The following is a 21,566-nucleotide window of genomic DNA, read 5'->3' on the forward strand; positions in this document are numbered from 1 at the left end:
TTTTTTTTGCGGTACGCGGGCCTCTCACTGCTGTGGCCTCTCCCGCTGCGGAGCACAGGCTCCGGACGCGCAGGCTCAGCGGCCGTGGCTCACGGGCCCAGCCGCTCCGCGGCACGTGGGATCCTCCCGGACCGGGGCACGAACCTGCGTCCCCTGCATCGGCAGGCGGACTCTCAACCACTGCGCCACCAGGGGAAGCCCGATTTTATTTCTTTTAAGCTAAAGGGACAAGTTAAAGTAGAGAAGGCACCTTCTTCTTACCCACTCCTAGCCATGTTAGGACTTCTTACTATGTTGGACCGTATGAAACTGTGGCTATTTGATGTTTTCAACTACAGAAATGGCATTTTCATATGATTCAACTAATACCATGCTGCTAAGCAGCTGGGCATTCTGTTTGCAGAGAGTTCCCACACTCATTACTAGGTGACCAACCAATGGTCCTGGTTAGCCCAGCACTGAGGGGCTCCCAGGATGTGAGATTTCAGTGCTACAACAGGAAAAGATGCCAGCAAACTGAGACTAGTTGGTCACCCTAGTTGGTATACTATAGCCAAATTCTGCTTTCTGTGATTTCTTATTTCCTAAATGTGTAAAGAAAAAAATTTCCAAATTTATCATAAAAATGTAATCATCAGTAAGATTTATTGAAGACCCACCATGTGCAGACACCTCAGTTAATTTGTTTAATTCTTCCAATAATTCTATGAGGTAGGAACTCTTCTTATCTCCATTTTACCAGTGCGGAAAAGGAGGCACAGGAAAGCAAAGTTGCCTGACTGGGGTCACAGAGCTTGCAGTGGTGGAGCAGGGAGCTGAACACAAAGAATCTGAATCCAAAGTTAGTGCTCAAAGGAGAAATATTCACTTCTCCCTTCCTTGGGTGTCTATGGTTTCTGCAAAGTCTGCCGATGAAAGTGGTTTCTGAGGAAAAGGAATGGATATAGTTTTCTCCATCCCTCTCCAGCTTTAGTCTTCTTTTCTTCGCTCCCACTTCTACGCCCTGGATATTTACTTTCGTTATAGCCACTTAGCCTTGGTCATGCTACTGCCTAGTCCCAACCTGGTGGCATTCTCGTCACCTTGTCCCAGGTGCATATGCCCGGCTCTTAACATGAGGTGCCACCCTCTGTCCACTAAGCCTGTCCCTCACCTCTGCCTGGACCACCACTCCCTACAAAACAGTTTCATATGTGGCCCATACCACCCCTTGGCTCTGCTCCCACTACTAAGGGGCAGAGGGGAGGAGGGCTAAGCATCAGGAGATGGGCCTGGTGCTAGATCTCGGAGAGTGTTGAGTCTTAAAAGTCATGCTAAGCAGTTTGGCTTTTATTTGACAGACAGTAAGGAGGCAGCTAAAGTTGATGGGCAACGGCAGAAGCACACTGTGTTTTAGAAAGATAAGTCAGAAGGTGGACTGGAGCAGGGAGTCTCTAGGATTGCTTTCATTGTATGAGAGCCGGCAAATTCTGATGCAATAGCGCTCAGCGTATACTGTGTGGCACCAAGACAACTAGTCAATTAGATGAAAAAAAATCATCCTAATCCAGTTACATCAGCCTTGTGATCATGTTCCCTGATTTTCACTCTCCTAACCCGATAGAAAATCCTAACAATGAAAAGACACAAGTTGTCAAGTTCTGTCAAGCGTCAATTAAATACTTTTCGCTGTACTGGATCCTCCTGTGCTCCAATACGGCTAATATGTTTAGTTAAAATGATAGTCTATTAATCTCATGTTAAGGCGTAAAAAGGAATGACAGAACATATTTCATGCTATCTATGAAAAATGGTGAAAAGCAAAAACAAAAATGAAAATGTTAAATCTGTGAAGGGGAAACAGGTCATGACTGTTCTGGGTATATTTGTGGATTCCAAGTAGATTTGCCTAAAACTGCATGGAAGGAGTTTCAGAACTGGAAATGTAAAACCCTACTTTAAAATAAGAAAATATCTCCCCAAATAACCCTGGTCCCTAATACGGGGTAGATCTGCTTGAAATGAATGCAACAATTGTCCATGTCCACGTCCATAGTTCCGCAAGGGTGCCCAAGCCCCTCACCGCACAGGAAGCTTGATATATATTTCAACACATAAGATAACATATACTTTGCACTGAGACTTCCTTGCTAAGTTCAAGATCCTTACAATGGCTGCCAACTCCTAATATTTCAAAGACTGTCTACATTAATATCTTTCAAAGCCCCAAACCTTGGCAAGGAACAAAAATTGTTTTTGAATCTGCTTCAAGAATTAATATTAGAGAATAGGTTTTCCTCTCAGCAAATTGAAGCTGAATAAATTGTTCTCTGTCTCCTTAGAAATGGAACTGATTGCTGGAGGTGAGCACGGCTGGGAGGGGGCAGCATGCAATGCTGGGGAGGGGCGTGTGTGGGCTCAGAGGGGCCTTTGTTCTCTTAAATTATTGGCAGATCGGTTTCTTTAAACCCAGTGTAGATGCTAAAATACAGGAAGTAAGTATATTAGCTTGGAGTTACATTAAAGACAGCTGGAACTGCTGGACGATTACTGCCTAATTTCTTTGATTACTGCGTGCCCACAGAGCAGCCTGCTCCCAAGCATTTCTGGGTGGTTGCTCACGTCCTCGCCACTATGACAGGTGAATTGAAACAATCCTGTGTAGACCTGCATTCGGGCTGTTCCTTGGAACAAGACAACAAGCCCAAGAGACATTTCCTTGTGGTGCTTCTGACGACTGCTTTGTCACTCCCTGCCCCATACAAGTAGGGATTCTGTGGTTTGATGGTTTGGTGTCGTTCCCCCTGTGGACTTAAAAAGACCCAGACTTCAAAGACACCTGCCAAAGGCTTTTGGTAATGGCTTTGACTTTGTTATTTTTTCTATTTATAAAAATAACATAATTCTTGTAGTATACCAGTAAATATAAAACAGAATAATGAGAGTAAAAGAAAATCTTACTGCCTAAAAGCAACCACTGTAACTGCTAATACTTCGGCTTTTTTATTTTTATTTTTTTTGCTGATCTGTTGCAAGCTGCTTTTCTTTCAAATCATCACTTCTCTTTGCCTTTTAGAATATCATTATATTCCCAAAGAACCAACACAGTTTCTCCATTCCTGATCAGAACAACTAATATTTAAACTAGTATTTACCCATAATTCCAGGATTTACAAATGTATGCTAAGAATTCATAGCATATTACCTGAACTTGGCATTTTTTTCTGCTAGTATTTCTTAGGTATTTTAATTTAGTCAAGAATAAACTGTGTGTGTAAAATTTTGTATCCTGCATCATCTACTTGACAGTTACAAACTAAGCATCTCCCATTAATTTTAAGTCTTCTTCTTTGTTTTGTCATTACTGGCCAAAGAGATGTATCTAGATCCATCTACTTTTTTTTTTTTTTTTTTTGTGGTACGTGGGCCTCTCACTGCTGTGGCCTCTCCCGTTGCGGAGCACAGGATCCGGACGCGCAGGCTCAGCGGCCATGGCTCACGGGCCCAGCCGCTCTGCGGCACGTGGGATCCTCCCGGACCGGGGCACGAACCCGTGTCCCCCTGCATCGGCAGGCGGACCCTCAACCACTGCGCCACCAGGGAAGCCCTAGATCCATCTACTTTTCTGCTCTTACAACCTGTGGATTTTTATCATTTCATTCTTTCTTATTTATATATCAGATTAAATCAGATGCCACAACAATTTATTGACACCATCTAAGTGAAAGGGTATGTTTTAAAGGGATAAAATTGTTCTTCATTATAGACCCAGAAATATGCTCTTAAGGTTGTAATGACATTTGAATGCTAATTCCTAAAGCATAAGAAGAAATGGTTCCCCAAGAGACTCACAGAGCAAAGAGAAGATGGTAGGGAGATTTGGAGGATGAGATTCATATGCTACCTCAGCATTCTAGAGGAAGCATCCACCACTAATCTGACAGAGCCAGGGTCCTTACTTGTCACTTGCTATGTGATCCTAAATATGTCACTCAACAATCTGAGCCACAGAGGCTTCATCTGGGAAGTGGGAGAAATATTGCTTACCTCACGCAGGGACACTATTTAGCATGTAATCGACGCTTGTTGGAGCTCTGTCCTTACTATGCAAGATGAGGTCTTTTTCATAATGGAGTTGTGTGAATTTAAACAATATAAAAATAGAGAAATGACATTTTCAATAGCCTTAAAAATATAAGAACCAGTTCCTTAACTGCATCCTCCTTTAGCTAGCATTTTTTAGAACAGGTAGCCATATTTTGCCTAGGCTGACAATTTCTTTTGACATCTGTATAGCATTCAGTATACTTTGTTCATCTTGGTTGAGTATGGATATAGGTCTCAAGAAATCTAATTCCATTCATTGGTCATAATGATGGGCACTCTGGGAACCCAAACGATTAGTATAGATAGAATTCTTGGGCCTTGTTTCAAAACTTATATGCAAAAACTGATTTTAGTACAGTCAAGCATTTTCGAAGCAACTATATACGTATGAAGAAACAATGTGGCCACCACACATTCTTCCTTGATTATTAAAGGTGATCCACTTTCCCCTCTTTCTGCACATTCTCCAATCCCACGCCACCCTTCCCTTCAGCTTGACTTTGATACCTGAGACTGTTAGTTGGATGGGGAATCTATTAACCTTGATCACTCATCTCAGTTCAGCCTCTACCCTTTTCCTCTCCTGTGAGAGCAGGGACTTGGATCTCCTCAGGGACCTCGGTCATCATCTTCCCCGCTGTGTCTTCAGCCTCTCCATCCCTTCTAGCTATCTCTGCTCAGCACAGTGTTTTTCATCATAGACAACAGATACATTCTTCAATCCACCTCTTTACTTGGTTTCTGTGAGACAGTCTGTCCCCACCTGGTCTTCCTTCTTTCTGGTCTTCCCTTTTCAGTCTTCCATCTGCTCTGCTAAGGCATCCATTCCCTGGACCACCCAGGGAATTCCCTGGTGGTCCAGTGGTTAGGACCTGGCACTTTCACTGCTGTGGGCCCAGGGTTCCATCCCTGGTCGGGGAGCTAAGATCCCGCAAGCCACACAGTGAGGCCAAAAACAGAAAAAAAAAAAAAAAAAAAAAGGACCCCCCGCCCCCCTGCAATATCATGTCCTTTCAGCATATCAAAGAAATGTAACATTATTGTTAGATTTCATTGTTTGACTTGGGTAAAGGAGACATCTATATTCAACTCTTTCTTCTTTTTACATAGCTTATGTGGCAGAAGTCAAAATAAATATATGTACCGTAAATATTTTGTTTCTTTCTCATTACCTTCTTACCTTAGATATACACAATACACACAATCTTGTCATGACTGTTTGTCTTTCAATGATGAATAATTGAGAATCCCTGTGTGCTAGACATTGAGGGGATTACAGAAAAATATAATGATAACGGTTACCCTTCATTGAGCCCCTCACGTTTGCCGGAAGGTTTACATAACAACAGCGTTGCACAGTAAGTATTAAATTCGCCAATTCTACATGGAATAATGTTGAGGCTTCAAGTTTTCAAGTTCACACAGCTTGCAACCAAAGAGCTGGGATTCAAGCTGTGTCTTTATAACTTAACACTTTCTTTTTATGACCCGACGTTAAGTGTAACAGTTCCTAAGAGGTACAAATTATTAGGAGGGGTGATTCCTGGGGTTAGTTTTGAGTTTGATAAAATTAATTATATGGGTTTTTAAAATTTATTCATTTGTTTTTCTAAAAATTAAGAAAAATATGAAGTTCTGCAAAGTTGAGTTTTGTGAAAGTAAAAATAAGTCACTCCTATCCACAGTTTTCATTTTAATTTAGATATCAGTTTTTTCCTACCTTATGAAATTGTGCGTTTTGGAAGCAAAGATAAGCATTATATTAAAATACATTCAGAAAAGTTAAATGCTGGCCTTTCGCTGGTCACGCCTAAGAGCTGTAGAGTAGGAATTTTTATATGATTCAGGATGTGTTGAAGCTGTGTCTCCCTGACAGTTCATTAATTATTGACCTTTTCTCTTTTTCTCTCCATGGAATTCTGGGACTGGAAGAGACCCTGTTATGTAGCCCCCATATGAAAATAAGCAATGACCTTAGAACCAGATGAAATCCGGGCAGGCCCAATGAGAATCAGGTGTGGGTAATGAGAGGCAGGCAGTTGGCCTAATGAGAAACTTTACAGACCCTGTTTCTTTCTATTACCTTTTTTCTTTTTTTCAGGGTAATCTTTTAGGTTGTGTTTTACTGAATTTTTAAGCATATTTTCACTTATGCTTTCTTATATTCTTATAAGTTTCTAATATAGTGAATATAATGGCATGAAGTGGCAAGGTTGTGCCACAGTGTAAGTAAATATCCAGGGCAGTGTTAAAGTAGCGCAGGGAAATCCTTGTTAGATCTGGTTGTTTCTATGCCACCCTGGTGCCCTGTCTTTTCTGACCTTGGAAGCTGGTTATAATTGGAGGGAATACTAGATGCTTCAGGTCTTTCTTCTAGGTCAGGAAAGACAAGAAAGGATGATATATGAAGACTCAGATGAACTGACAATATGATGTAGAGGTGGAGTTTTATGGCTGTTTCCAAAATCAATGGAAAAGAAAGCTGGGACCAATTAAATACCTTTCATGGGCATACAAGGGAGAACTTGTGGTGCACATACTAGGTTTTGACCATTTCTATGTAACAAGACTGTAAATTTCTCTATCCAAATATTATTTCCTTGAAAATAAGAATTACGTTTTATTGGGGCTTCCCTGGTGGCGCAGTGGTTGAGAGTCCGCCTACCGATGCAGGGGACATGGGTTCGTGCCCTGGTCTGGGAAGATCCCACATGCCGCGGAGCGGCTGGGCCCGTGAGCCATGGCCGCTGAGCCTGTGCGTCCGGAGCTTGTGCTCTGCAACGAGAGAGGCCACAACAGTGAGAGGCCTGCGTACAGCAAAAAAAAAAAAAAAAAAAAAAAAAAAAAAAAAAAAAAAGAATTACGTTTTATTTCTTATTGTATCCCCAGTGACTAGCACATCTTTAACATAAGGCAAACAGTCAACCAATATTTGGGAATAAATGGGAATTGAATTAAGAGGATACAAATAATGATTTTAAACTATTTTCAAGTCGAATTTCCAGGCTAGACTTGTCTCCTAAATAGTTCTTACATGTGAGCTACTATATCTACAATATCTCAGAAAACATTGGTGGTGGGGAAAGATGTATTCCCTGAGAAATTTAGACTTCAGCCTTGACCTTATGAGAGTTTATGGTTTAAATTTACATTGCCTATGATATCCACAATACCCAAACTTAAAATATAAATTTAAAATGTGGTCCAGGTTGGAAATATGCCTGGAACAACTGGCAAAAACAAAGACAAAGCATCTTTGGCAAGCCACATTCTAGACAAAGGCCACAAAGATGTCACCAAAAAAAAAAAATTTTACTTTATTTTCTCATTTTTGCTTCCATCTTTTTTTTTTTTTTTTTTTTTTTTTTTTTGCGGTATGTGGGCCTCTCACTGTTGTGGCCTCTCCCGTTGCGGAGCACAGGCTCCGGATGCACAGGCTCAGCGGCCATGGCTCACGGGCCCAGCCGCTCAACAGCATGTGGGATCTTCCCAGACTTGGGCATGAACCCGTGCCCCCTGCATCAGCAGGCAGACTCTCAACCACTGTGCCACCAGGGAAGCCCCAAAGTAAATTATTAAAATGAGGCACAAACAGATCAAAGCATTTAAGTTATTGAAAGGGCGTACTAACAGATATTCACTTTACATAAGACATGTATGTTATAATAGAATGCATAACTTTCAACCCAGTGGGAAATAAAGAAGGAAAAAAGTCAGTCAATACAAAAGCAGGCAGGAAATGGGAACAACAACAACAACAAAACCCCCAAAGCATAGAAAAGTCAGAGTAATTTGAAAGCAGACAGTAGAAATAAAATCAAATACATTAATAGTGAACAAAACTGTAAATGGACTAAACTCATGAGTTAAAAGGAAGGGACTGTCAGATTTAACTTAAAAAAATTTTAATTGAAGTATTGTAGTATACATAGGAGAAATACATATAAGTGCACAGCTTGCTGAATTTTTGTGAACTGAACTCAACAGTGTAAACAGCACCCAGGTCAAGAAGCATTATCATCACCTCAAAAGCCTCTCTAATGCCCCTTACAGTCACCTCCCTGCTCTTCCCTGAAAGAGTAACCACTATCTTGACTCTAACAGCATAGATTAATTTTTCCTTTTATTTCAGAAGACTTCTAAAGTACAAAAAATAAATAAAGGAAAAGTTGGATCTATTTGACTTCACTAAAATAAAGAACATTTGTTCATCAAAAGACATCATAAAAACAGGAGAAAGGCTAGGGATAAACAAGAGAAAATATTTGCAATTTGACATATAACTACCAAAGGATCATATATTCCAGAATATATAAAGAATTCCTACAAATCAATAAGAAAAAGATAAACTACCCATTGATTTGAAAACTAGACAAAGATATTAGATATTTCATATGAGTAGAAATCCTAATAGTCATCAATATATCACAAAATGTTCAAATCAGTGGTCACACAGGGAATTCAAACCATTCTACCAGGTTGAAAAAAATTAAAATATATAATTGAGTGGTTAAGAGTACAGATTCTGGAGTCAGCCTAGCTGGGTTCAAATCCCAGATCCACATACTTAGTTATTTGGTCTTGGGCAAGTTACTGTACTTCTTTGGGCTTTGGTTTCCTCATTTATTAAATGAGGCTATTAATTCTTCCTACCTCGTAGAGGCATTAACCTCATTAGGATTATTTTATGTGTTTAGGCCAAAATCTTTGTGTCATCTTTGACTTCATCTTTGGCCTTCAGCAAATCATCTCACTTCTATTTTTAAAATATATTCAGAATACTCTCTCCTCTCACCAGCCCCATCACTGCCACTGTAGTACAGGTTCACTGACATCTCCCACCTGGACTATTACAATAACCATCAGACTGGCCCTTCTACTTCATCACTGGCTTCTATTTGCAACACAGTAGCAAGAATGATGGTGTTAAAACATAATCAGAACCATGTCACTCTGTTGCTTAAAACCCGCCAGTGCCTCTCATCTTCCCCAGTAAAAGGCAAAACCCTTCACTAAGCCCTTCAAGTTCCTAGATCACCATGTTCATGGCTCTCATTCTGATCTCTTGCATTCTACTTCTCTGTTCCAACCACACTGGGTTCCTTGATATTCTTTAGAGCCTTTGTGTTGCTGCTAGCTCTAATCGGGCTGTCTCTCTTCCAAATGTCTACCTGGCTTGCATCTTCACTTTTTTTTTTTTAGATCTTTACTTCGTCTTTACTTTAAGTCAGTAATAGTTTCATTGGACACTATCTAAAATTTCAACATCCACCTTGATAATTATTTTTCAGCCTTCAGTGAGGGGAAACCAAAAGCCAAAAATAATCCGGAGCTATTGAAATTTCTGGGACAAAGTCAGTGAAAAGAAGGGGGTTGTTCAGCCAACACACCGAATAACCCCGCTTTTTCCTACTTAGCTTCCTGTCTTGGCCACGTGGCACGTCAGATCATTTCTGACCTCTGCACTTTCCCTCTCAATATTTCTCCATCAGGTTTTGCCCTCTCCTGGGGGGAGGGGGGTCGTTAACTCTAGCCTTCATTCTTGCAGGCAAGAGTATCAGGACTTCTGTCTAACAGCTGTGGCTCTCATCTCCCTGGTAGCAGAGTGAACTCCTTGGAGGGGAGTGAACTCCTTGCTATTTCATATCCCTCTTCCTGCTTTATTTTTTTAGCCTTAGTTCATATCACTAATATGCTATGTATTTTAGTTGGTTATCTTGTTTAATGTCTCCTCTACAGAATTGAAGTTCCAAAAGGCAAGTGTTTTTGTCAGTTGTGTTCACTACTGCATTTCCAGCACCTAGAATAGTGGCTAGTACATAGTAAGTCCTCAATAACTTTTTGTTGAGTGAATGTATAAATGAATGAATGAATCAGCGAACGCCTAGTTTGGGCAAGAGTGTGGAGCAACTGGAACATTTACACATTGCTGGTGGGAGGGTAAATTTGAGAAGCAATTTGACAGTACCAGTAAAGCAAAAGATCGATGTCCTTTCTGACCTAGTAGTTCCACTCCAAGTAGATGCTCTCTGGTTAAGTGCTTCATACCTGCATCAGGAGACAGGTACAAGAATAGTCAAAGCTCCACCGTTTATAAAAGCAAAGAACTGGAAACAACCCATATGTTCATCAACAGTAGAATGGATAACTGCATTTCCATTTCTTATATCATACAGCTGGGAAAATGAATGAATCAGAGCTCTATCAAAACAACACGATGAATCTCAAAAACAAAATATTGAGCAATATGTTCAATGTGATTTCATTTATATAAATTTGAAAAACATAACAACAAAATAATATATTGTTTAGAGATATTAAGATTTGCAGAAAAAGTATAAAGAACAAGGCCATAAGGTACACAAAATTTAGGATAGTGATTACCACACAGACAGAAAGGAAGGGATGGGATCAGAGGAGCAGAGAGCAATTCTGAAGTATAAAGGCCATGTTCTTTTTCTTTAACAGTATGGGGAATGTGTAGACATATGTTATATTATCTATTTTTATACTTCATAGTTATAAGTATTCCACATTGTCTACTCAATATATAACAAGAATAATTTTAAACAAAAATCTAAAGAAAATGGTTAAAGAAAAAGATAGGCTATTCATTGAACAGCAATTCCAACTGGGCAATAAACATGGGAAGTTGCCCAAACTCCCTATTAATCAGGGCTACAAATAAAATGATAATAATATAATATTCATAAGATTGACAAAATTTTTAAAAGTTGACCAGGCTAGGGGTTTTAAGGTTTTAGGGAACCAGATATTCCAATAAACTGCTCATGAAAAGGTAAAAAATATACTGATTTAGAGGGCTATTTTGTAGTATCTATTAAATTAGTCATATGTAAACCTACAACCAGCAAATTTTTAAAATGATACTATATTTTCCTTCAGCATATTTTCAAAATAATACCATTTTTGAAAAACATGTACAAAAAATATATTTTAATGAGAATACCTTTCTAGATAAAAAATAGACTACATGGGATGGATGTGGGAGGGACCAGGAGGAATAGTCAAAGGGGACTCTATCATCTGAAATGTTCTAATTATTTCTAAGCATATTTATGTATTGTTTGTTTAATTGTATTTAATTTTACAAAAGAAATATAGTTAAAGCTGCACATCAAAATTTGCAACTAATTAAATGTAGTATTGAAATGAAATTAGAGCATTTTTATCCTTTAATGTTTATGTTAAAAACTACCAAGGGGCTTGGCCCGTGAGCCATGGCCGCTGAGCCTGCGCGTCTGGAGCCTGTGCTCCACAATGGGAGAGGCCACAACAGTGAGAGGCTCGCGTACCACAAAAAAAAATAAAGAAAGGTAAAAGCAGTAAAAAGGAAAGAAAAGAAATGGAAAGCAAAACTACAATAGAGAGGATCAACAAGGCCAAAGATTGTTTCTTTGAAAAAAAACAATAAAATGAACAATCTGGATAAGGCAAAAAAAAAACCCCAAAATTAACAATGTTAAAAAAGAAAAGGAGGACATTACCATAGGTGCTGTGGAGGTTAAAAAGCTAAGATGTCATGCACAATTGATGCAAATAAATCTCAAAACTTAGGTGAAAAGGACAATTTCCTAGAACCATATAACTTACCAAGACTGTTTGAAGGGGCTCCCCGTTTTTTGTTTTCCGTTCCCCTCCCCCTCCCTTCCCCGTCCCGGACCACCGGATCCTGAGGAGACAGCAGCAGTGGCAGCTGCTGAGTTCTCGGTGAAGGTTTTTCATTTCTCCCATCCCCTTCTCTCCCCACCCCATCCATTAATATTATTCTTTTGAAGATTCCTCATGGTCAAGCTGCCAAAGTGGAGAGTGCGATGGTAGAAGCGGCTGCCTCTCGTTTCAGTGCTTCTTCGGACAGAGGAGAAGTAAGGGTGCACCTCAGCACTACCCCAAGACTGCTGGCAACAGCGAGCTCCTGGGGAAAACCCCAGGGCAAAACGCTCAGCAATGGATGCCTGCGTCAAGCACTAGACGAGATGACAGCTCCGCAGCAAACAACTCTGCAGATGAAAAAGAACGACATGATGCAATCTTCAGGAAAGTGAGAGGCATACTAAATAAGCTTACTCCTGAGAAGTCTGACAAGCTATGCCTTGAGTTCCTCAATGTGGGTGTAGAGTCTAAACTCATCCTTAAAGGGGTCATACTGCTGACTGTGGACAAAGCCCTAGAAGAGCCAAAATATAGCTCACTGTATGCTAAGCTATGTCTGCGATTGGCAGAAGATGCACCAAACTTTGATGGTCCAGCAGCAGAGGGTCAACCAGGACAGAAGCAAAGCACAACATTCAGACGCCTCCTAATTTCCAAATTACAAGATGAATTTGAAAACCGAACCAGCAATGTTGATGTCTGTGATAAGCATGAAAATCCCCTCCTCCCCGCGGAGGAGGGACAGAGAGCCATTGCTAAGACCAAGATGCTGGGGAACATCAAATTCACTGGAGAACTTGGAAAGCTTGATCTTACTCATGAATCTATCCTTCGTAAGTGCATCAAAACACTTTTGGAAAAAAAGAAGAGAGTCCAACTCAAAGATATGGGAGAGGATTTGGAGTGCCTCTGTCAGATAATGAGGACAGTGGGACCTAGGTTAGACCATGAATGAGCCAAGTCCTTAATGGATCAGTATTTTGCCCGAATGTGCTCCTTGATGTTAAGTAAGCAGTTGCCACTGCAGGATACTGTAGAGTTGAGAGAACACCATTGAGTTCCTCGCAAGGCTTTACTTGACAATGGACTAAAGACAATCAATCAAACCCGTCAAGATGCATTAAAAGATCTAGGAGTGTTTATTCCTGCTCCTGTGGCTCAAGGGATGAGAAGTGACTTCTTTCTGGAGGGACCGTTCATGCCACCCAGCATGAAAATGGATAGGGATGAACTTGGAGGACTTGCTGATATGTTTGGACAAATGCCAGGTAGTGGAGTTGGTACTGGTCCAGGAGTTATCCAGGATAGATTGTCACCCACCCTGGGGCGTCATCGTTCAAATCAACTCTTCAGTGGCCATGGGGGACACATCATGCCTCCCACACAATCACAGTTTGGGGAGATGGGAGGCAAGTTTATGAAAACCAGGGGCTAAGCCAGCTCTACCATAATGAGAGTCAGGGACTCTTATCCCAGCTGCAAGGACAGTCGAAGGATATGCCACCTCGGTTTTCTAAGGAGAGCTTAATGCAGATGAGATTAGCCTGAGGCCTGCTCAGTCTTTCCTAATGAATAAAAATCAAGTGCCAGATAACTATGATTCCTCCTATAGTGCACAACCACCACGCACTCAGACACCACCTCTGGGACAGACACCTCAGCTTGGTCTCAAAACTAATCCACCACTTATTCAGGAAAAGCCTGCCAAGACCAGTAAAAAGCCACCACCATCAAAGGAAGAGCTGCTTAAATTAACCGAAACTGTTGTAACCAAATATTTGAATAGTGGAAATGTAAACGAAGCTGTCAGTGGTGTAAGAGAGATGAGGGCTCCTAAACATTTTCTCCCCGAGATGTTAAGCAAAGTAATCATCCTGTCACTAGACAGACGTGATGAAGATAAAGAAAAAGCAAGTTATTTGATCAGTTTCCTCAAACAGAAAGGGATAGCCACAAGTGACAACTTCATGCAGGCTTTCCTGAATGTATTGGACCAGTGCCCCAACCTGGAGGTTGACATCCCCTTGGTGAAATCATATTCAGCACAGTTTGCAGCTCATGCTATCATTTTGGAGCTGGTGAGCATTTCAGAACTAGGTCAACCACTGGAAAGTGGCACCCGTTTTCCTCTCTTCTTACTTTGTCTTCAGCATTTGACTAAATTACAAGATCGAGAATGGTTAACAGAGCTTTTCCAACAAAGCAAGTCAATATGCAAAAAATGCTCCCAGAAATTGACCAGAATAAGGACCACATATTGGAGATCTTGGAAGGAAAGGGACAGTTTCTTACTCCCACTCCTCCAATTGGAGAAGGAACTGTTAAAGCAAAATCAAGTTGGATCCATCTCCTCAAACCATATATAAGTGGGTTAAAGATAACATCTCTCCCAAACTTCATGTAGATAAAGGATTTGTGAACATCTTAATGACTAGCTTTTTACAGTACGTTTCTAGTGAAGTAAACCCACCCAGTGATGAAACAGATTCTTCCTCTGCTCCTTCCAAAGAACAGTTAGAGCAGGAAAAACAACTGCTTCTTTCCTCCAAGCCAGTAATGCAGAAATTCCTTCATGATCGTGTCGATCTACAAGTCAGTGCCCTCTGTGCTCTTCAGGTGCACGGCTACGACAGCAACTTCCCGAAAGCCATGTTACTTCACTTTTTTGTTCACTTCTGTGACATGGAGATTATTGAAGAAGAAGCTTTCTTGGCTTGGAAAGAAGATATAACTCATGAGTTTCCAGGGAAACGCAAGGCTTTGTTCCAGGTGAATCAGTGGCTTACCTGGCTAGAAACTGCTGAGGAAGAATCAGAGGAAGAAGCTGACGAAAAAAACCAGCCAAAGCCTTAAATCGTGCAAAACATACTGTTGCTATGCTGCAACTGCATTTGACCTAACCACTGCGAAAATTCATTCCGCTGTAGCATTTTCACAATATTTAAAGAAGCAGCACGTCAGTTAGGATTTCTTTCTGCATAAGGTTTTTTTGTAGTGTAATGTCTTTTTTTTTTTTTTTTTTTGCCGTACACTGGCCTCTCACCGTTGTGGCCTCTCCCGTTGCGGAGCACAGGCTCTGGACGCGCAGGCTCAGCGGCCATGGCTCACGGGCCCAGCCGCCCCACGGCATGTGGGATCTTCCCGGACCGGGGCACGAACCCGTGTCCCCCGCATCGGCAGGCGGACCCTCAACCACTGCGCCACCAGGGAAGCCCGTAGTGTAATGTCTTAATCATAGTCTACCATCAAATATTTTAGGAGTATCTTTAATGTTTAGATAGTATATTAGCAGCATGCAATAATTACATCAAGTTCTCAAGCAGAGGCAGTCTATTGCAAGGACCTTCTTTGCTGCCAGTTATCATAGGCTGTTTTAAGTTAGAAAACTGAATAGCAACACTGAATACTGTAGAAATGCACTCTGCTCAGTAATACTTGAGTTGTTGCAATATTTGATTATCCATCTGGTTGATACAGAAAAATTCTTAACTGTAATTGATGGTTGCTGCCATAATAGTATATTGCCTGTATTCCTACCTCTAGTAATGGGCTTTATGTGCTAGATTTTAATATCCTTGAGCCTGGGCAAGTGCACAAGTCTTTTTAAAAGAAACATGGTTTACTTGCACAAAACTGGTCAGTTTTGAGAGATCATAAATGCCCCTGAAGCGGTCTTTGTGGGTGTGAAACAAATGGTGAGAATTTGAATTAGTCCCTCTTATTATAGTATTGAAATTAAGTCTACTTAATTTATCAAGTCATGTTCATGCCCTGATTTTATATACTTGTATCTGTCAGTAAACATTGTGATACTCGAAAAAAAAAAACAAAAACTGTCTGAAGGGGAAAAAGAATTAAGTAGACCTATAATCATTAAAGAAATTGAATCAGTTGCTAAAAATCCATTCACCAAAAAAAAAAACAAGGCCCAGATTGTTTCATAGGTGAGTTCTATTTAACTTTCAAGAAACAGATCATTCAATTTTATACTTACCTTTTAAGAAAAAAGATAAAGGAGGAATGCTTCCCAAGTCATTTAATGACTCTATTATAATACTCCTGAAATAAAAAACAGTCAATGGCAGTAATAAAAATGAAACGTGTATGCCAATCTCACTTATGGACATAGATACAAAGATTGTGAAAGCAGTGTCAGCAATCCAAATTCATCAGTGTAAAACAAAAGTACATTGTGACTGAGCTGGGTTTGTCCCAGGAAGGTAAGTATGCTCTAATATTAAAATATTGTAAGTATAATTTACCACATAAACAAATGAAAAGAAAATATCTCAGTCAATTTTAAAAAAAGCATTGAATATGAAAGATTCAACAAATATTTATTTTAAAAATTCCTGGCAAAGTATAGAAGGGAAGAATTTCCTTTATCTGATAAAATGTATCTGGTAAAAAGCCATAGGAAACATCATACATGGCAGTGAACCTTCAGAAGTGTAATCCCTTTTAAATTGTTTAAGTATTCTTCTTTTGATGTATGTTTTGGTTGTCTTCCATATCTTTTTATTTTAAGGAATGAACATCTTGATGTAATCTTTGTATACTTGTCACGTTATTTGCTTAGGAAAAATTCCAAGAAGTAGAATTGTTCAGATCAAGGTTTTACATCTTATAAATTTTATTAGATTTTCCTAAATTTCCATGAAGGAAGATTGTGCAAACTTACAGTGACCCAGGCAATTCCTTAGAGTTCCCTTTTTATTCACTTTGTTTATTCAATAGATATTTATTGAGCATTATGATATGCTAAGCTCTCTGCTGGGAGTTGGTGTTCAGTGACAAACACAACAAATGTGCTAGGCGCCCTTCTGAAACTTACAGATTAGTTTTGGGGTCATCTGTATATCTTCTTAAAATTTACTTATTTAATTTATTTTTGGCTACGTTTATTTGGGTCTTCATCGCTGCGCTCGAGCTTTCTCTAGTTGCAGCGAGCAGGGGCTACTATTCATGGCCGTGCACGGGCCTCTCATTGAGGTGGCCTCTCCCGTTGCACAGCACGGGCTCTAGGCGCATGGGCTCAGGAGCTGTGGCTCACAGGCTCTAGAGAGCAGGCTCAGCCGTTGTGGCTCACGGGCCTAGCTGCTCCGCGGCATGTGGGATCCTCCCGGACCAGGGCTCGAACCCGCGCCCCCTGCACCAGCAGGCGGACTCTCAACCACTGCACCACCAGGGAAGCCCTGTATATCTTCTTTAATAAACTGCTTGCTTGTGACTTATCTATTTTTCTGAATTTTCGGTTTGATTTTCCAGAAGTCAAAATTCTAGGATATTTGGCGTCTGAAGTATAAGGGGTACAAGGAATGAAATCTCTTGGGGTAGAGTAACTCTGTTTTCCAAACCAAAAATAGAATAGAGGATAGAAAAGCGCAATAGTACTTAGATGGGGACAAAAGAACAAAGTGTCTGAAAATAGGTCGGTCCTCAAAAGTCTGAAATATATGATTTCCTCGCCCATGGAAAGGGAGGAAGTGCCACACGCAGAGAGGCCGAGGGCATAGGCCGTAGACAACCTCATATCCCCAGTTTTGCCTCGAGCAGGCTTTTCGGTAGTTTGACTCAAATTAAACTCAGAAACCCCTATAGAGGAGAACACCTCAATACCACTTATCATTCTCAACCAGCAACTTTAAAAGTAATGCAAAACTCAGTGATGACAAGATAGCAAACTAGCTTCAGCTGCTGGCTCCTTCGTCCCAAATGCAACCTGGAGAAACGACATGGTTGAGAGAAAACATGGAACCAAGCAAGTAATAAAAGCTATAAGAACACCTGGAGAGGCCAGAGGTGGTCAAAGTGGTATGAAGGATGGCCACACCTGCACAGCAGTGAAAGCGGCGAGTCCGAAGAGAGGATCAGTTAGAGATTTTAACTTCCGCATCTGCCTCTTGCCCTTATTGTTTTGGGGTGATCTTCGCCCGCCTCGTTGCAATAGCCCAGAGCATCCATCGTGGTAGCCCTGGAGGTAGCATCTGGGCAGTGAAGAAGCTGATAAAAGTGGAGGATGACCAGTTGCCCTGCCTTTGAGCATCCTCTGTCCTCCACCTCCTGTGCCTCCGAACCCTCAGGATGATGGAAAAATGACCTAGAGAGACTCTGCCTCTTCCCAATGTTGCTATGTTCTAAGGGTTTAAGGGTGAATCCCTGACAGACGAATCGCCAGAGGAGTGAAACCAATTCAGTTTTGGGGGGTGATCAGAAGTTTGATGGTGCTGAGGGCTTCCTTCACCCTGGAGCTCATCCCTGCTCATCTCCTAAAAATCACTGAAGGAACTCTAGCGTGTGTCCCTCGTAACATTTCCTCATAACATTGGCAGACAGGATTGACCCCAGGAAGATACGGGCTCACAGGCCGAAATAACAAAATGCCCGAAAAAGCACAGCCACTTAAAACAGAGACCAAAATCTGGACATAGACCACAAGAAGCAAAACTACTGGAAACGGCAAGCCAACAATTTAAAATACGCATAATTAGTATCCTTAAAGAGATAAAGAAGAATATTAGTAATTTGGAACAGGTACAAGATGTTGGAAAAAATAATCAAATGGAAATATTAAATACAAAAAAGGGTTAAAAGAGAGAAAAACAGGCACCACTTTTATCTAAAACAAAATTAGCATCAGTCAGTTAATGGAAAAGTCAGTTAAAGCAAGGAATCATTTTTAAATGACACAAATACCTCCAACATTTAATCGTCACTTACATAAATGCATATTAATTTGCCAATCTTTTGATAAAGATTCAATGCTTTTTCTTTGAATCTTAGGGTTCTAGGATGCCTTTCTTGCACAAAGCACACCCAAAATATATCTACCAGAACTTCCAGTTTCTATTTCTGTGTCTTTAGTTCAGAGCCAAGAATTAAAGACATCAGCAAAGCATATACGTTAAGAATTTTTCTGTATTTAAACGTTTTATAGTTGTCCTGCTCACCACTAATTTAGTAGCATTTTCTATGCAACTAAATTTTACCAAGTCTTTTCTACATGTTTAACTTAGTTTTGAAAAACATCAACTCTTTCTTTCATAGTGACACTTAATCTACGTAGTTAAATTAGCAATTACAAATACCAACTTAAAGCAAAGATAAACAGACTTTGGAACAAGTGGAACTGACTCTCATTAAGCCTAAAAATTTATGTGGTAAGAAGGAATGGAGGGTTAAACTAGAGAGTAGAGACTGATTAAGATCTTCTAGTGCATATCTACAGCTGAGTCTTCCCCTTGGTATTTGAATATGATTTGTTTTGCATACAAACTCATTCTGAGCATCATCGAAAATACACATGTAGCCCAAGAGAACTTTCTGAGGGATCTTTGTGTGGTAACTCTGAAATACCCAAAGAGTTTGGAACAAAAATAAAATTAGCTCCAAACCACCAAAGTAAGTCAAAGCTGAGACTCTCATACAGAATCGATTTATGCATGCCTGGTTTTTATGTGAAAATACAATTGCCTTCCTTGGAAACAAAGAGAAATACATTCACGTACTGTAATCATCCATAATTTTTGACATTTTACTTACATTGTCAAGGGTGGGCAGTAGCTTCAATACAAAGAGGCTTCAGGGAGGGGGCTTTATAAATCTTGCTGAAAAAGAAGCTCAACAAAGTTAATCGGTGTAAAATAAGAGTTTTCTGGAGTTCAGGACAAGCACTGACAATCTACATTCACTACATTTTAACTCTCCATTACAAAGAAACAAGTCAAGCAAACTTAATTTTTATCAGCTATTGATTTAGTGATATTCGTGCCTTCATAAAAATCATTTGGCAGCTGTTTTCTAATTACATGGCATTATTCAATTGTCATATATTTTTGTCTCATTTTCATTGATCTCTCTGATTTATAAGGACTCTTTCACATGTTCCAATTTCTTATCGTGTTTAGCACAATGCTCTACTCTAAGCTTCAAACCTTCTATTGAATGCCTTTCCATAATCCAATCCACCATAGTTCAGAAATTGAATTCAAAATCTTCTTCCTGGGGCTTCCCTGGTGGCGCAGTGGTTGAGAGTCCGCCTGCCGATGCGGGGGACACGGGTTCGTGCCCCGGTCTGGGAGGATCCCACATGCCGCGGAGCGGCTGGGCCCGTGAGCCATGGCCGCTGAGCCTGCGCGTCCGGAGCCTGTGCTCAGCAACGGGAGAGGCCACAACAGTGAGAGGCCTGCGTACCGCAAAAAAAAAAAAAACAAAAACAAAAACGAAAACAAAACAAAACAAAATCTTCTTCCTAATTAAAATGCTTTTTAACCCTTCGTTGTGATATTTTCTTTGTCAGTCAAATCAATGAACTCTTTAACCATCTGGAGAACAAAAAATTAAGAGTTTGAATATTACTATTTACGTATAATATAAAGTTGTGTTATATACTTGTATCAGACTTAAAATCAGATTGAAATACATAAGAAAAAATATATACCTCTTTACATTCTAAATTGTGAAAAACCTACCTCCATGTACTGTACAAGAGATGACCTCAAAGCAAAAGGAAAAGTTGAACAAAGAGTTTGGTCAGGTTAGATGGCAAATCAGTTGAACTAGTCTTCAAATTACTTTCCCTCAAAAAATAGGAGATGGGGTAAGGGTGGTAAAGTAGTTTTTTCTGAGAAGTTCTGGTTACTGTCGTACCATTACAGTAAATTATTCAAAATTATCTCATTCAGAAAGTTTATCAAAGGAATGCAAATATGATAGATGCACTAACATAAATGCCAGTGTTTATTAGGTGTAACATAACATGAAGCAAAGAATCTCTGGAAATTTTCAAGCTAGCTTTACAACTAAGTGTTATTTCAAACACATGCTTCAACTTCTCAATCTGAAATACTGAGGCAAAGCCTTTCTCAGTGAATACTGGTTTGGTTCTAGTGTTTTGCATTTGTCCTGATATTCTATGCATTACACTGTGAATTAGCTGATCATAAAACAACACTGAGTAATGTCCTTAATCCTAGGCATTTGTAACACGTTCATCAAGGAAATGGGATGGCAGGAAGAAGTTGAACGCAGCTCACAGTGTTTGGGGCTCAATATACTGTATGTTGCCAGTGCCAAATCTTCATGTAGAAAGAGCACAATATTCTAATGGTGGATGGAGCAATATATCCTCAGCCATGTTGTGGGTGGTTGTCACTCAGATCAGTGGCAAGGGCTGGGGTATTGGTATTCAACTCAGAGACCTAAAGAAATGACATCATTAGAAATCTTCCTTTTTGTGTACATTCTTCACACTCCCGCTCAAGAAAGAATCCAGCATAGGCTAATTATAAAGATAAAAAGACACGCAAGATGAATGAGAAAAGAGATTAAGAATAGCTAAATGAAAAAAGTAGAAGAAATGGGATATTGACCTTTAAAATTTTTGATAATGTGTGAATTTTTTTATACCAATGCCTAACAATATCGATGTTTCTCTTGGTTTTTTCATTAAGAGATTTTTTTAAAGCATGGTTTCAATTTCTTCAAAGAAAATATATTGTTTCAACTAGCTAATTTATTTGTTGGCCAAACCACGGAGAAATTATGTTATGCCGTCTCCTTTTTTTTTTTCCCCTAAAGGCCAGTACTATTAGATTTGCTGAGAAGATCCTTCTGGAGAACACTTATTTGAACATAATTCTGGTTACTCTAGCCCCCCAAGCCTTTGCAGGTATTCTAGACTAGAGGCTCCACATGCCAACCACAAACTCCTAGCAGAATGTTTACTTTCAAGACTAACAAGACTGTAGGATGAAAAGTGGCATTTGCTGCCTACACTGTAAAATTGCCTAAACTGCAACTCTTCC

The 21,566-nt window shown here is 40.0% G+C and overlaps 1 protein-coding gene and 1 pseudogene across 1 annotated transcript in view; both read left to right on the forward strand.

The window, feature by feature from the left end:
• Positions 1–14,613, forward strand: part of LOC103090175 (eukaryotic translation initiation factor 4 gamma 2 pseudogene) — a 30,981-nt pseudogene extending 16,368 nt beyond the window's left edge.
• SLC9A9 (solute carrier family 9 member A9) overlaps positions 1–21,566 on the forward strand; it is a 547,504-nt gene that overhangs the window by 302,634 nt on the left and 223,304 nt on the right. The gene's annotated exons all lie outside the window — the stretch shown is intronic.

The sequence above is a fragment of the Lipotes vexillifer genome, unplaced genomic scaffold, assembly GCF_000442215.2.
Source record: "Lipotes vexillifer unplaced genomic scaffold, Lipotes_vexillifer_v1.1 scaffold40, whole genome shotgun sequence".
Lineage (NCBI taxonomy): Eukaryota > Metazoa > Chordata > Mammalia > Artiodactyla > Lipotidae > Lipotes > Lipotes vexillifer.